The 15,213-nt window shown below is 46.0% G+C and overlaps 1 protein-coding gene and 1 long non-coding RNA gene across 3 annotated transcripts in view; both read right to left on the reverse strand.

The window, feature by feature from the left end:
* LOC139049432 (uncharacterized) overlaps nt 1-14,502 on the reverse strand; it is a 20,113-nt gene extending 5,611 nt beyond the window's left edge. The window contains exons 1-2 of the long non-coding RNA XR_011508237.1: nt 14,373-14,502; nt 604-667 (exon numbers count right to left, since the gene is read on the reverse strand). This is a non-coding gene — a long non-coding RNA (uncharacterized lncRNA). The remainder of the gene's footprint in view (nt 1-603; nt 668-14,372) is intronic.
* dnc (phosphodiesterase dunce) overlaps nt 1-15,213 on the reverse strand; it is a 696,777-nt gene that overhangs the window by 516,833 nt on the left and 164,731 nt on the right. The window lies entirely within an intron of this gene.

The raw sequence follows: 15,213 nt of genomic DNA on the forward strand, positions 1-15,213 counted from the left end.
AAAGAGGAAATTCTGAGCAAGTCAACCATCATGACCACGTAGCGACTTAAAATAAAAATGAAGCTTTTTTTTGCCGAAAGCTGGCGAGTTTGTTCAAAAGAAAGTTAACAACACTAGTGTAAGGTTCGGCCCTGACTATAACTACGTCGGCATTAGCTGCGCCTGCAGGCGCGCCTGCAATGCGGCAGCATAGGCGTGTAAATCAAACCCACGACTTTACCCTCAGAAGCGGAACGTCGAAAACAGTGAATAATCAAAGTTATACGCAGCTTTGGTACACATCTAAAGGCAAATCGAGCAGGCAGATTAAAATGTGGAAGTGGCGGTGCTGAGGTGACTTCAAAGGGAACCTAGTATAACTTAGCATCCAGACTTCAGAGCGAACACTTGATGACTGAAGTCTCTGGATTCACTTACAGAAGCTCTCCGTTTTTAATGCATAATTAACAACGTGCATGAAGCCATATATTTTTCCAATATGTGCCGCAGAAAGATTCTATCATTCCAGGCAAGGCTAATTGCTATGCCCTGGAAGAAAAACGCATTTATTGAGCCTCCCTAAAACTCAAGCAGACCCGCGAGCGTATTCAAACTCGAACTTACGTTAAGACTCAGTGCTGACGAGACACAGACGTTCGGCGGGCTGCTGGAGGAAAATGTAACTCACCTGCAAAATAAAGAAAGCAAGACACACGATTAGCCATCCAGCCTACGCAACTGCGTAAGTGAGACCCCAACACTGTTCAGAAAAATAACACCTTCAGTGTTTCGTTCATATGTGATCCAATTATCTGGTCGCTTAGAAGGGTTTGCTCATTGTCAGTAAAAATGTGAAATTGTAGGATTCAACGGTTTCAATAATGTACCCCTAAACATGGAAAAGAAAGAGAAACTATTAGCATTAGTGTTTGCTAGGCATCTGAGGTGAACGAATCCGGGTACGCCTAGGCACTTCTTATGAGTTGTGAATGGGAAAGCATTAATGTCCAACTGAATGCCGCTGGGCAGTCCTTAAGGTTAAGAAATCCTCGCGGACAAGCGAGCGCGTTGAGCCGCTTGGCGTGTTTTGATTCGGCCTTGCCGAGGCACAGTTAGAGCGCAAGCGAGAACTTGCCCAGTGAAGGGGCGCGCGGATAACACAGGCTTCCGAGAGAGAAAGCGAAGATGACGTGGCGTCGCGGCCACGCCCTCTCCCCGCACGCAACAGCTGGCGCGCTTGGGCAGCAGTAGTCGAACCCTTTCACCCTCTCGGCTCCGTCTAGGCGCCGCTCATAACGCGGCGTCGCAGCCAGTGGGAACTCCAGCGAGGCGCGATCGTGACGTGGCGTCGCAGACCATTAACAGTGCCGTTTTAGGCGCCGTTTCACGGCTACATAAGACAGACGCCGGCTTTTTCGCTCAATGGGCGAATGGACGCCTTGGGATCAAAAAGAAATTAAATCGGCCTGCTACCTCATTTCGACCAAATATGTCACTACGAAAAACGAAAAGCTAACAGCGTTGCTTGGCCAGCTGCATCATTGTAAGAAATCCACAACGTGCCGAATATATATGCGTACGCACTTGACGAGGTAAACAAAGAGGTAGACAAAGTACAAAGATGTCAGAAAATAGCAGAAGAAGAAACAGCAGAAGCTCGCCGACGTCACTTTCACGACAGAAGCAAAAACGTACAGAAGCATCATCAAAAAGAAAGGCGACACGGTTGGCGCCGTACATTATTGGAAGTTTCATGTGTTTTATATTGCTTTGCGATAAACACCCCTTTTTCTACTCCAATAAACTGTGTGCATAGCGCACAGTTGTTGGCTTTGTCTATAGGTGCTGTGGAAAACGCGGCGGCAATGACGTGTTTATTGCTACACAATCGTTTTCGGCGCGCGCAACTCGCCATATCATAGCCGTCGAAATCTGCTTCTGTTAATAAGGGGCAACCGTCGCTGGGGAATGGGTTAGGGCACCCCCTATAAAACGGGTCGGCGTATCCATGAGAAGTCAGGGATTGAAGAAGCAGGGCAAAGGGCTCCACTACCTAACCGCTGGAAGCTGAGCTGCAGAGACGTTTCGAGGGTGCCGGGAAAGCCTAGGCACGCTATGTGCTCCCGGTCGACTGGCATTCACCGGGTCGACGGAGCCATACACTGGGCCAGAGCAGAAAAATACGGAATGAAACGAATTAGCGCATTCGGAGGCTCATTGGACATGCATGGCGACATGTAAAAGAAAGGAAAAAGAAAAAAAAAGAAAACGTAATGAGCGATAGAATACAGGCACGCGTCATAAAAGCGGCACGAGCCGGACGTTTTGCATAGCGGGAACGCCATTAGGCCGTTCTTTATGCTTCTCGCTCGGTAGGAGATGGCTGTTCCGGCCGGTTGCTAACGCCATGGAGGAATCGCGGTTTTCATTATGTGTGCGCGCACATGCTAGGCCGAATCAACCAGCAGCTTGCGACGACGTACTCACACATATATATTCAGCAGTTAGTTCCGTGCAGCGAAGCATGCGCTAAAAGTTACCGGAGGGGCACGGACACGAACGGTAACTGTGCGAACGGTAAAAAGCACTCTTTCTCTCTTCCACACGCACATCGGCGAAAAAAACGCATTCATCCCCCTCCCTACACCCCCCCCCCCCCCACCACCAGCACCACGCCCGCAAAATGGACAACGACGTTTCAAGGCATTTTGTTCGTGCGTATTGACTTGCGCATGTGTCGCTCCTACGTACATGCACGACATTTCGGCGCCTAATGGGGATTTCAAACATACTTATTCCGCACAGTGGGTCACTACGCTGGGGCAAGATTCCATATTAAAACTGCAACCTTCGAGGTTTCTTTGCTTCAACCGCCTTTTATTCCAAAGGATACAGCGAGCATGTGGAACTCAAAGTCGCACAACATCCAACGTGTTGAAAGCAGTTTGTGTAACGATGATTTATTACGCCGAGCTAAACTTGAGCCCCCCGAAAACTGCTTTGCCATTCTGAGTGCGCTTCAACAACGAGTTTTACCCGACCATGGAGCATTATGAAACAACAAAGCCCTCTTTCAAAAATAAAAAGAACAATAAAGAAGAAATAAAATATAAAAGAATAAGGAACACACTCGCCAGTGTCTGCGAGGAGGCGACCGGAATAAAGGCAAAACAAATTCGTTTAGCAATGCACGGGAAAAATTAGGACGAATAAAATAGAGAACACATAAGATTACTAAAGCACAGGGTACAGTATTTCACGCTAGGCTCCGTATCATTGATGCAAATACCGTAGTGTAGAAACAAGATTTGAGATGGGGGCGATTTGTCGCTAGATTTAGCGATTGAGTTGTCTGTATAGCGACATATTTTTCAATTTAGCGACCAGCAGCTTTTCATGCGACATCACATAACAATTTGCGAAACCTTAGCGACTTCAAATTTAGGAATGCTGCTTCTAAAGTAGCTTTCTGGAACACACTTCATTAATGAAACGCTACATGCGAGTGGTTGAAATCGGCTGTATGTCGCAAAGCTGTGAGTCTGTGCTCATGATGAAACAATGGTTGTCTCCACAAGATTCACAGTGTGCTCCCAAATGTATGTTTTTTTAAGTTATTCTTTTCCAAACGGATTGCAATAGGTATTAGCCGCTGGATTTTGCACTTTCACTAAATACATTCGTTCAGTGGAAACATAAAAATAATATTGGGGGATTAAGAACGCAGCAGGTGAAACTAAGATAAATCGACTCCGGAGATGCATGTACGTAGGAGCGGATGGGCTCGTTCACGTGGAACCGGACAAACTACTTCCTCATCGCATGGGCTTTGGACAAATCAGTACTGCGAAGAGCCTTCAGGTAGACAAAGAGGCAGAACCATAGTATATAACCTGCCTAAAGTTCATGTAACTGTTAACATGCGACCTTGAGCGCCTTGCATAATTCTGCTTTGCTTTCAGAAAAGCCGACAACTGGAACATTTTCAGGGATAATGTGGACCAAGTTCCTTTGTGTGCAAGAAAAAACAAAAGTGATTCTACTCTTTTCAATCTGGCTACACTTTGGAACCTCACAATCTGACGCTAAATGGTGAATTCCAATCGTCGTCGACCATTGTTAGGCAAGTATAGTAGTAAGAAGCTCACTTGGCAACTGCTGGTAAATTCATTGTCTACTCCTCACTCACACGTAGGTGAGGCGTTTGGCTGAATCATTTAGGTCATGCTAACGTATATTATAGTGTTCCAACGTTCTTGCGTTACCTCAAAATTGCTCAAAAGCTAAAGCGAATATTTTAGTGAAATTGCAGCACGATTTAGCGGAAATGTAGGGACAGTTCCGCCTCACTTTAACGATTTGGTTAAAGTAATAGAGGAAACACTGAAAGCATCTGTGTTGTTTTGACTGCTACCTCGTAAAGTTGTGTGCACATAAAGTATTTTCAAACCCACCGGTGATCACAAGCTAGGTGCGTAAGTGCACACAACTATACTTGGAACTGCATCACCCGTTCATGAAAGAAGGAGGAACTGGCGCTGTATTCGTGAGCCAACTTCCCCACCAATCACTATATATATATATATATATATATATATATATATATATATATATATATATATATATATGTATATATATATATATATATATATATATATATATATATATATATATATATATATATATATATATATATATATATATGTGTGTGTGTGTGTGTGTGTGTGTGTGTGTTAAGCAGCGTTGACCGCACTGATAATGACTGTGCGTCTGCTGCGGGTAACTGTTGCAGACGGCGCTCAAAATGGGCAACACAAACAAAGAAAGAAGTGGGACAATGTATGGGAAAGGGAAGACAATAACGGCACGGAGACAATGGGAGAAAGCAAGAAGGAAAATAAGAGCGCGCGACCCGGAAGGCGCCGGGTCGACAGAACCAACATCGACACGTGTCGCAGATGACCGCGCGTTCTCTTCCTTTGGTCTGTCATGGCGGCTAAGCGGCGCACACTTTCAATCAATGCCTCATTGTACTCTGTGCGCACGTAAACAAGCGCGTTTCTCATGTCAAGCTCGATTCTTATGCTGTGAAACAGAAACGTAATCAAAACAATATTTTTTTACCGCAGTTGCCACTCTTCAGCATAAGAACTTGCAAGGTTCTTTAAAAACGACAATGAAGCTGGTAAACATCATTTATGATGCGCGCTGCTCCCTTCAACTTTCAAAGAATATGAACCTTTTACACCTAAGCTTTTCTTACATCAACTTTTTTATAATTCTGTGGTTTTTACATGCCAAAGTTATGATCTAGTTATGAGGCACGATGTAATGGGGAACTCCGGAATAATTTTGACCACTTGGGGTTATTTAACGCGCATGCAATGCCAGGTACACGGTCGTCTTTGCATTTCATCCCCATCAAAACGTGGCCGCCGCGGCTGGAATTCGATCCCGCAATCTTGTGCTTAGAAGCGTAACGCCGAAACAACTACTCAACCACAACGGGTGTCCTTACATCATGTGGCTGAGGCTGGAAGGCGACAGTTATTCTGAAACCATAAATGCAGATCGCACTCTACACGTCTCAGGACCATGCATTTACTCTGTACACAACGGACGCCGCAAAGCTCTAACCAGACGCAAATGAACTCCCGAAGTGTTTGCACTGAATTTAGTCCATATAGGGGCGTAATTTTTAACAGCGTGTCATTTTCCACAGTAAGGTAGGCGTCTTTTGAAGGTCACGCGCTAATCAGAACTAGCACGGACCACACTCGGAACGCTGCCTGCCCCACTCATATCCGGCGATTACCCAATACTGGGAATTTAATCGAAGCAGTAAATAGAATTAAGCACTTGGGCAAGGATGAATAGAGATGAAAAAAACGAGTGCAGTCTTGAGCTCCAATGACTCTTAACGCACTTTTGTTAGTCAGGGTGCTCCAGAAAAGTCTAGAATGCAGAGTGTTTGGAGCAGAAAACCTCCATATCGAAGAGCCACCTGAGACTGTTAACGTACCGAAAAAAAAAAAAACTCATCCGTGAACTGTATACGCGATATGTCTCCGTTTCCCTCGCTTTTGTCGATAATACTACCACAACGGGAAACGCATTTTTATCGGCACAACTGCGCGTCTTTTCGTCCAGGCCCTCTTCCCCGGAGAGAGCATGGATGAAAGAGCCCTGTTCCGCATTTTCCCTGCAGACCACCACCCACATTGATTCTCACCAAGTGCACGTGATCGGCAAACGGTAGCCAAGCCAACGCCGCCAAGCGGAGGAAGATAAGTGATGGATGAGACGGACTGCAGGCACACGAGGCTGTCGATAATGATTGTGGTGCTTGTATTGCGACATAATGACGGGACTACGCGGATGACCATCGGAGGAACGCCAAAGAAAGAAAGAAAGAAAGAGAGAAAGAGAGAAAGAAAGCAAAAGCAAAGAGAGAAAGAAAGAAAACAAGAAAAAGAACCAGGATCCTCAATGTTATAGCACTCCCATTCGATGGCCAGTATTTTCGTTTGTGTCCATGACCCACGCGCCGCTTGGCTTTCTTAAGGCAAGCTACCGATTCCATCCCTTCTATCACAGCGGCATAGCTCTAGGGCTAGCACATGAGCTGGAGTGAAGAGCGGAAAGGAGCCCCAAGCCATTGTAAATGATTCATTCCAATTTTTCGCGCTTTATACAGAAGACGCACAAACGCACGCACACAACGCGCCAACGCTCGTTACGCCCGAAAAAATATCCATTAAGGATTTGGAAGCAACGCTTATTTAAAATTAAAACCATAATAATAATAATAATAATAATATTTGTGGTTTTACGTGCCAAAACCACTTTCTGATTATGAGGCACGCCGTGGTGGAGGACTCCGGAAATTTTGACCACCTGGGGTTCTTTAACGTGCACCTAAATCTAAGCACACGGGTGTTTTCGCATTTCGCCCCCATCGAAAAATTAAAACCATGGACACATCACTAAGACTACAGAAGAGCTCATGGTGCACGGTCATGTTTTCAATGAAACAAGTCGGTGAAGCTCACACATATAAGTCGCGCGTTAAATAGACGTGCACCGGTTCATTTCAACCAACGAGCTACTCTGTGTTACCTCGATCAGAAGCACTACGCATTCAACCATGGCGCAACGCAACCCCCGTATATTTCTTTAAAGTGGAACACGTAATGTGGTCGAACGGACTCGTGATCTCAGTTCTTTATCGAGCAGACGTATGGGCGAGGAAGGACACGCCAAACCATCACCACCACCCCACTAATTCACTTGCAACCACAAGCATGAACAAATGCACGCTCGAGTCATGTTTACTTTCTTATCACGTAAAAAAAAAAAAGCCACGTCGCTCACTCACTGACAGCATACAGAGTACTCAGACTGCGCAGATTGCCTAAGTACGCGATTCACATTTGGTTAATAACCACGGACGTAAAGAATGCTTAACAAACATTAAAAAACATATATGCTGTTTTACGTGCAAAATCACGATCCGATTTTGAGGGACGCCGTAGTCGGGACTACGGATTAATTTTGACCTCCTGAGGTTCTTTAACGCGCACGTAAAATTAAGTACACGGGTGCTTTCGCATTTCCTCCCCACCGAAGTGCGGCAGTTGTGGCCGGGATTTGATCCCGCGACCTTGTGCTTGGCAGCGCAACACCAAGAGAGATAGATAGAGAGAGATAAAAGAGATGAGAAAGGCAGGGAGCTAGCAGCAGCCTCAAATGTTGTGCGGATTCAACCACAATTTATTATCCAAGTTCTTCATTCATTGTGGCTGGCTACCTAAGGTAGGACTTTATTTCTTCCGAACGAGTGGGCCCTGAAGAAAAATTATTCACCAGTGCATTCATGACAGCTGAAAAAAAAAATGAAACTAGCTCAAGCACTGATGCTTTTCCTAAGTTGAAAACTACTGTGCACTTTTGCAAGGTTTAGGTGATAGGCGGGACCTCCGCAGAGTGGCGTATGTAGCTCGAACAGAGTTTCTCCAAACGCAATGCCTAAATGTGCCAGTTCAGTACGCGAGTACTTACCGGATTTCTGTGTAGAAACACATGCTCTGAGTAGGGCCACCATTAAAATGCATATTTCTATCCGCGAAATTAAATATAACTGTTCCGCGATATTTCTGCCCAAAGCAAACTCGACTTCTGCGCGTGACTATTTACATTATGTCATTTATTTTATTCTTACCTGAACAGGCTTATAAAGAAGTAGCATCCTTTGAAGTGCTGAAGTGCTGAATAATATAATGGCTACCAAGTACAGCTGCCCGCATAAGATTCCTACATAAAATCGAGGAAATGAGCAGGGCAGGTCTTACATTGATTTTGAGAATGAATGGTTTGTGCGAGCGCTTTTGACTCCCTGGTGCTCTACGCGCACGTGCATACATACGGCGCATTCATCTTCCCTCTTCATTCACCTGTTCTACAGCGCACGCATACCCACGCATACGGCTTTATGGTCAACATACCTGCCTTCTCCATTTCTTTCTATTTTTTGCTCTCTTTCCACGTATTGAAACGAGGAAATCGGCAACGGGCCCCCGAGCTAAAGCTTCCTCCTAAACACCATGGATAAAGAAGTAAATAAATTCTTTAAATAAATACTCTAAATAAATACCTAGATTTAGGGGCATGCTAAAGAACTCCAGGTGGTCGCAATTTCTGGAGTACCCCCCTACGGCGTGCCTCATAATCAGAAAGTTGTTTTGGAACGTAAAACCCCATAATTTAAAGAAGTAAATAAATTCTTCTCGTGTCTCCAAGTTTACCTGATTTTGCAGCGTAGGGAAATTTACTGCAGCCTTTTCCCTGCAGTAGTTGATAGCTGCGGGTGACGTAAAGCCAATAATTCCTCAAAAACCTCTGCTCAGCAAACATCCCTGAATACGGACCGGACGTTTAATGTTGCTACCTTCAGGTTCCGAGAACGGCCTCTCCGGATCTCGAGATTCTCACCGCCCTCCGCTACGCAGCCAGTCTGGCCACTGCCTTCATCACTTGCTCCGCAGCCGCTGGAGTCCAAAGCCTAAAAAGTCAGATTCCTGTATTGGTGAGAGACTGTCTTATAGTCATTCAAGAGGCCAGTAGCGTTCGTTGCGCTTGATTCAATGGCAAGTCTTGTGCCGGAATATAGGCTAAAGACCACACCAATGGCCGAACAACACACGTTAGGCTAACGCTAGCTCTTAAGCGCCACACTAACAACTGAATACTGGTACGCGGAAGTCCAAGACGGGACAGAAGATAGAAACACAAGAACAGGACAAGCGCTAACTCGCAACTAAATTTTATTCTGGAGACTTCGCCTATACTTAAGTACACAGCAGCCAGGATCGCGCAAGTGCACTGCCCATCAAGCCAACCAATGCATGATGTCAAGAAGCGCATAGATTACAGCATCATTTCTAAAGACTGCTTTTCATTATTATGCAAAACAACCGACGTATCTCTATACAGGCGCTTTTTTTTCTTTCTAATATGATATGCCTCCATTATGCCAAAGCATTGTCACTCCTGCCAGAATTCGAATACCGGAAAGAAGCGCCACACTAGTCTGGATTCAAAGCTTACGTTGAATTGGCGTAAGGTTCAAAGCTTATATCAGGTAATCTAGGGTCTTTTTTTCACGTGCCGCAGAGAAGAAGAGAGAAAAAGCAAGAAGTGGAAAGGCAGGGGAGTAAACCAGAACGAGCGTTGCGTTTGCTACCCTACACTGCAGATAAGGAAAATATTTAGAAAGCTGCGTGTGCGCATGGGGATGCACAGGAGAACTATAAACGGTCACTCAGACCGGTGCACTTCGAGAACTGCACTAGCGCACGAAAAGCTTTTCGCGCAGCTACAGCTGTGGTGACGTCTGTTGCACATTCCAGGCACCCGGATGTGAAGGTCTCATCAAATTCCGGCCAGTGCAGCGTCACCATAATCCACGTTTAGGCGGTCGGGCACCTTTCCCTTAAGAACGACGCTTCAGCCACCTTACATTTCCAGCGCCTCTTTTTGTACGTCCCATGTTCGCAAGTTGGTTTTCTATGCCTTTTACCGACTGTGCCGCCCTCGTGTCGCTTGCCGAAACTCGGAAAGACAAGTTGCGCGATAAGCAGTCGCACTCAGAGGGCTGCTCGCCCACGCGCTTTCTTCACGCAGTGCAGGGTTGCAACGAAACACTTGCAGAATAAACTAGGCGTCCGACATACCTATTCAAACAAGGAGAGAAGGGGGTCGTGTCGATGTTTACTGCCCTCGCGATATACGAGGACTTTTCGCACTTCTACAATTCTTTTCTTTTCTTCCCTCCTCTTGCTTTGCTTCAGCCTAATGTACTCACGCAGAACGCTACAGCAGTACTAAGAAACACAAGAAAACAGTGACGCTGATTCACCTACGCAGTTTTTCAATAGAAAATAGAAAAAGAATCTTCGGTATTTTGCAGTACAGTGCAGTGCGTGCGGCTCACTTTTGGCCCAGCGAACGTGGCGCTTCGCGATGCGGGAGACCGCGTTGTCGGTGACGCCGTTGGTTGGTGGCACGAGAAGGAGCTAGGGAGTCGGGATTGAAAGTGAAGGCGATCTTCCTCACCGAGTACGTGCAATGCAACCAAAGGTGTGGGTGGAGTCAGCCAATCAGAGTAGACAACCAGCATAAGGGCCCCTTCATTGTCCGATTCTGATCACCATCTCCGCGATGCCGACTGAATGGAGACAGAAGAGTGAAGCAAAGGCACGGAGGTCAACTAGGCACATGTCTAGTTTGCTACCCTGCCAAGGAGAAAGGATGTTAACGGATGAAAAGGAAAAGAAAACGCTGAGCATGTCGCTTCGTCCGGAGCTGCACATCGAAACCGTACAGTCGCTTGCTAAACAGTTGCCGACTTCATGAATTGCAGTAATTCGTGTATCGCTTCCTTGACTTGTAAGACACGTGGTCAGGGTCCAAGTACTCCTGCCACCATGAATTATCCTATATCTAGATTATGTAATGTAGTGCGACGTATAGAAGGCGCATGATCTTCATATAGCCGGGACAAATGCAGAGGAAATGAACAAGGATTGATAAGTGGGAGCATTGGAACCCACAATTCTCGGGCAGTGCACATGAAAACAAAACACGAGGACAAGCGCTGGCCACCGCTTGTCCTGTGCTCTTTCCCGTGTTTCGTTTTTTGTGCGCGTTGCCCAAAAATGAGCAGAGCAAATGTTCGATATAGACTCCTCACACCTGCAACTGTCACACGAAGGTGTGTAGCTCGTCCAAATTAGGAGCAACTAACTCTTCGTTAATGCTTCTCTGAAGCGCGTAACGCATAGCTATAGTAGCTATATAAGCGCGTAGCTACAGTAGCGTACTATAGGCGAGTCGTCCTACCTACTCTGAACACGCAGTCGGCTCCCGTTACAGAGCTGGTGGCACGAGCGTTATATCCTCCGCTGCACTGCACGGAATTTTAGAGACGGAGAACAAGGGTGAGTGCCGAGGTCGGTGACGTTTACCGTACTCAAAACCTGGCTCGACTTGCATCGACCCCCGTTCTCGGGCGGCGGAGTGTTTGCGACGACAACGAGGTCCCAGGTTTGGGGCGCCCGCGTTCAATAACGAAAACGCATACTGCGAGCCTCCTCCAGCTGCACCACCCTTGTCGATTACATTTGCCTTCGCAAAACGGGCGGCAGTACTGTAACAAACGATGCACGCTCTAGGTGCGGTAGAAAAGAAAAGGAAATTTAAAGGAACCCTTATTTTGAAAACTAAAATGTACAGAGATGCAGCGTCGCGCGCATCAGTATGCTGCGATGATTTTGCTACCTTGTAGATGATGGATGGAAACAGAAATGCAAAGCGAAACGTAAGAGAGAGAGAGAAAGGAAAACAGTCTGTGCACTGTCACAACACAGCGAAATGAAGTCGTCGCTGTTGGAGACCACTCGCATATCGATCGTGGTTGTGACCCGTAAAACCCTATAATTCTTTTAAGTGCATATAGGCTAGCACGTGCCGAAGAGTAGACGCCATCGAAACACACACTCCTGGAGTGCCAGCTACTACGGTTGCGGCAACAGAAAGCGCTCAAGTCGCCAATAAGATTACTACGTTCATGTGACCTACTCAACGAGTCTCATATTCCCGCGCTTTCTTTCAATCGTATGCTTTCCTTTAGCGTACTTTTTCAGTCTTCCTTTCCTCCTTTATCGTTTCCAGAGTGTATGGTAGCAAATCGGATGTGTTCGCTGCGGTTAACCTCTCTGCATTTCCCATCCCATTTATCTCTTCGTCTACAGGCATGTTTGTGTTTTATCGCACATCTAAATGAGTTGTAGAAATAACGTGGCTGAAATGTCGCATTTAACCTTAAACCGGTTACACCCTACTTTGGAAAAATAACGAAACACCACCAGTAGTTCCAGACTGAACTTTCGCCTCAACTATGGCAGCCGCCATCATTGTCTCGACCTGAGAATATTGCTTACGCACAGGGCTACGCCATGATCACCTATCAACGCCATCCGCGCCATCAGATGACGCGCAATCACAGTTTCAAAACTGGTGGTGGTGTCGTGCATTTGTGCACGGCAGTAAACTGCGGAATAACAATCGTACGTTGCAAACTCGGGCATGCTGACGTGATGCAGATTAAAAGAAGAAGGAGAACAAGAACAAGAAGAGAAACAGGTAACGCAGAAAATTTCTATTTTCACGTTGCTTACAAGTCAGGAAATACATTGCATAAATAAGATAGCGGAATTACAACTTGCGGGCTCTTCGAGCTCCACCTTTTTCTTTGATAACAATCAACACGAATGTGTTCTGCGCCAAGCCTCACTGCTCCGTAGCAGTATGAACTCGAACCTAAAACTCCGTGTATCATATCTTGCTACGCTTACACTCTCCACAATATTTCACTCTCTCCCCTTACTCTCTTACTGCGAATAACGAGCTGTTTACCAGCTGAGAGGAAGCGAGCGCCATCAATTACGCCCCTCCCTCGCGCCCCTTTTCCCCTTTCCAAAGCGTTCACCTGCTTTTTCGCACAACTGTGTGTTGTGTGGTGAAGCATGCGAAAAACAAAAACTGCGCCGGCGACAGCGATGGTCAAGGCACGAAAGTCCTCGCGTGAGCGGTGCGTATTTTATGCTCGCCAGCGCCCCTGTAATGGCTTATGTCGGGGAGATTTATGCTGCCAGTCGCGCGCTGTAAGGGCGCACGCCCGGAGGTTATCCGTTTGTTTCTAGTGTCCCATTTTTTAAATTTTTTTCCTTCCTTTACAAAATCGTCATGCGGAAAGTTGCACCACGGGAGCGGCCCCTCTTCAGATTAGCGAGCAGCGATATATCACAAGCCAGGCTAAAGGTAACAAAGGTTATAAGGATAGTAGGCAACTTAAAAATAAAGGTAAGTCACGTTAACGGTGGATGCGAACTGTGTTATTTAACTGGTTTTAACGTGTGCTGGGAATCAAGATCGCGTTTTCTTCTTCATTGATTATTTAATTTCTTTTTGTGCCACGCAAGTTAACGAATGACATTAGAAGTTCAAGGCGGCGATGCCCATCGTAACGGCCGCCATTTGTGAAACAGAAAACGCATCGGCCAATACGCAAGAATCGGATATTATCATAAGATTCGTAATCTGTCGCCTACCCTGTGATATACGCATTCTTACTTAAAGGCCGAAAGAACAAGACAAAAGAAATTTTAAAAAAACATCAAGCAAGCAGTATTGTTGTAGCTATACTAAAAATTAGGGTTTGCTTACAGCTCGAAGCAGGGGTCTCGATTCCCTCGATGTCGCAATTACGTGAACGTGCCGTAATGGCACCGCTTTAAACTGGAGAAGTAATGGCCGCGCGTCGGTCGCTCGTATTCAACGAGCATGCATATTAAAACGAGCTGCGCCATAAGTGCAGGGTTTCGTAAATGCTAGATGCAATTTTGTGATACTGCGGACACCAAGCATCGGCTTTCGTGGCGCAGGAATAAGCGAAGAAAGCTTCTATCAACGCCGGCCGAAAAACTTTGGTGCCGCCGAAGCCCCACCCGTCCTAATTTATTTATTCAACGCTAAACGCTAAATCTTCCAAGGGTCTAGTGTTTACTGCAGCGGTCGCCTGCACTGAGCGCTGCAGTAAACTCTTAACGCAGCAAACTAGTTAAGGCAGAATGCCTCCTCTGTTTGGTCAGCGGAGTAAATTGGAGGAGCAAATGCTGTTTCGTTCACAGGGAAAAACTGCAAAAAGAACAAAAAGGAGAAAGAAAACCTTATAAAGAACTACAACATTGCATTTAATTTGTCGAGTGTATTACGCCACCGACGTTTAATGCCGGAGTAAATCATATAGCAATATTTTCTATAGCAAAACTCACCATGCGTTGACTCAACTAGAATCGTTGCACTTCGACGTTTGTCACAACTTGCTCGTAAGGATCCTTCACGTTCGCATTGACGTTTGGGACCACGTGCAAGTATGGGTTAGCGAACATGCGTGTATGAAGATGTAAGCGGGCACCTGCACAGACACTCGTGACTGTAATGAGTTTACGCTACATGTGCAGGAGCTAGTATGCTGGCGATGCAGGCGTTCTTGATGTTAAGAAACAGACGTAAAATAACACCGACAGAGGACGAATACATACAACGGCTGTTCTCCGTAAAGCTGCACTGTGGCTGAAAATTTATCGTGCGTCCCAGCTAACATTAACCAAGCGGTCAAAAGAAAAAAAAACAATATTTGAAAATATCGGTGCAAGATAGGATTATAAAACTGACGGTGTTTGGTCATCAAAGGTCTGATGACCGAGCACGGTAGGTATTATATTCGTAGCTTGTATTGCGCTTTTTAAATATCTTTTTTCTTTCACCAGCTTGACCAACTTCAGATGGAACGCCCTTTAGAAACAAAGAGAGCTATCTGCGCCAACCCTAGCTGCTGAGCTAGAATCAAATCGTCCGCAATGAACACTCGTTCTAGCTCTGGATAGTTATCAGCTCAAACCAGCTTGCTGTCGTTCAGCAGGAATGATTTCACGTGCCTTATCATGAAGTCGTTGCATGCAACTACGCGAAAGTCTGCCAAGCTCTCTTGTTGGCGGCAAGCAAGAGCATAGAGCCGTGACCCCGAAAATCAACACGTGCGCCCTTTTCAGACCTTATTGCGTGCCTCATTGCGGTGCCGCATGGGTGGAGCCATGCATAACGTCGTCGATA

This window comes from Dermacentor albipictus, chromosome 9 (genome assembly GCF_038994185.2).
Source record: "Dermacentor albipictus isolate Rhodes 1998 colony chromosome 9, USDA_Dalb.pri_finalv2, whole genome shotgun sequence".
Taxonomy (NCBI): domain Eukaryota; kingdom Metazoa; phylum Arthropoda; class Arachnida; order Ixodida; family Ixodidae; genus Dermacentor; species Dermacentor albipictus.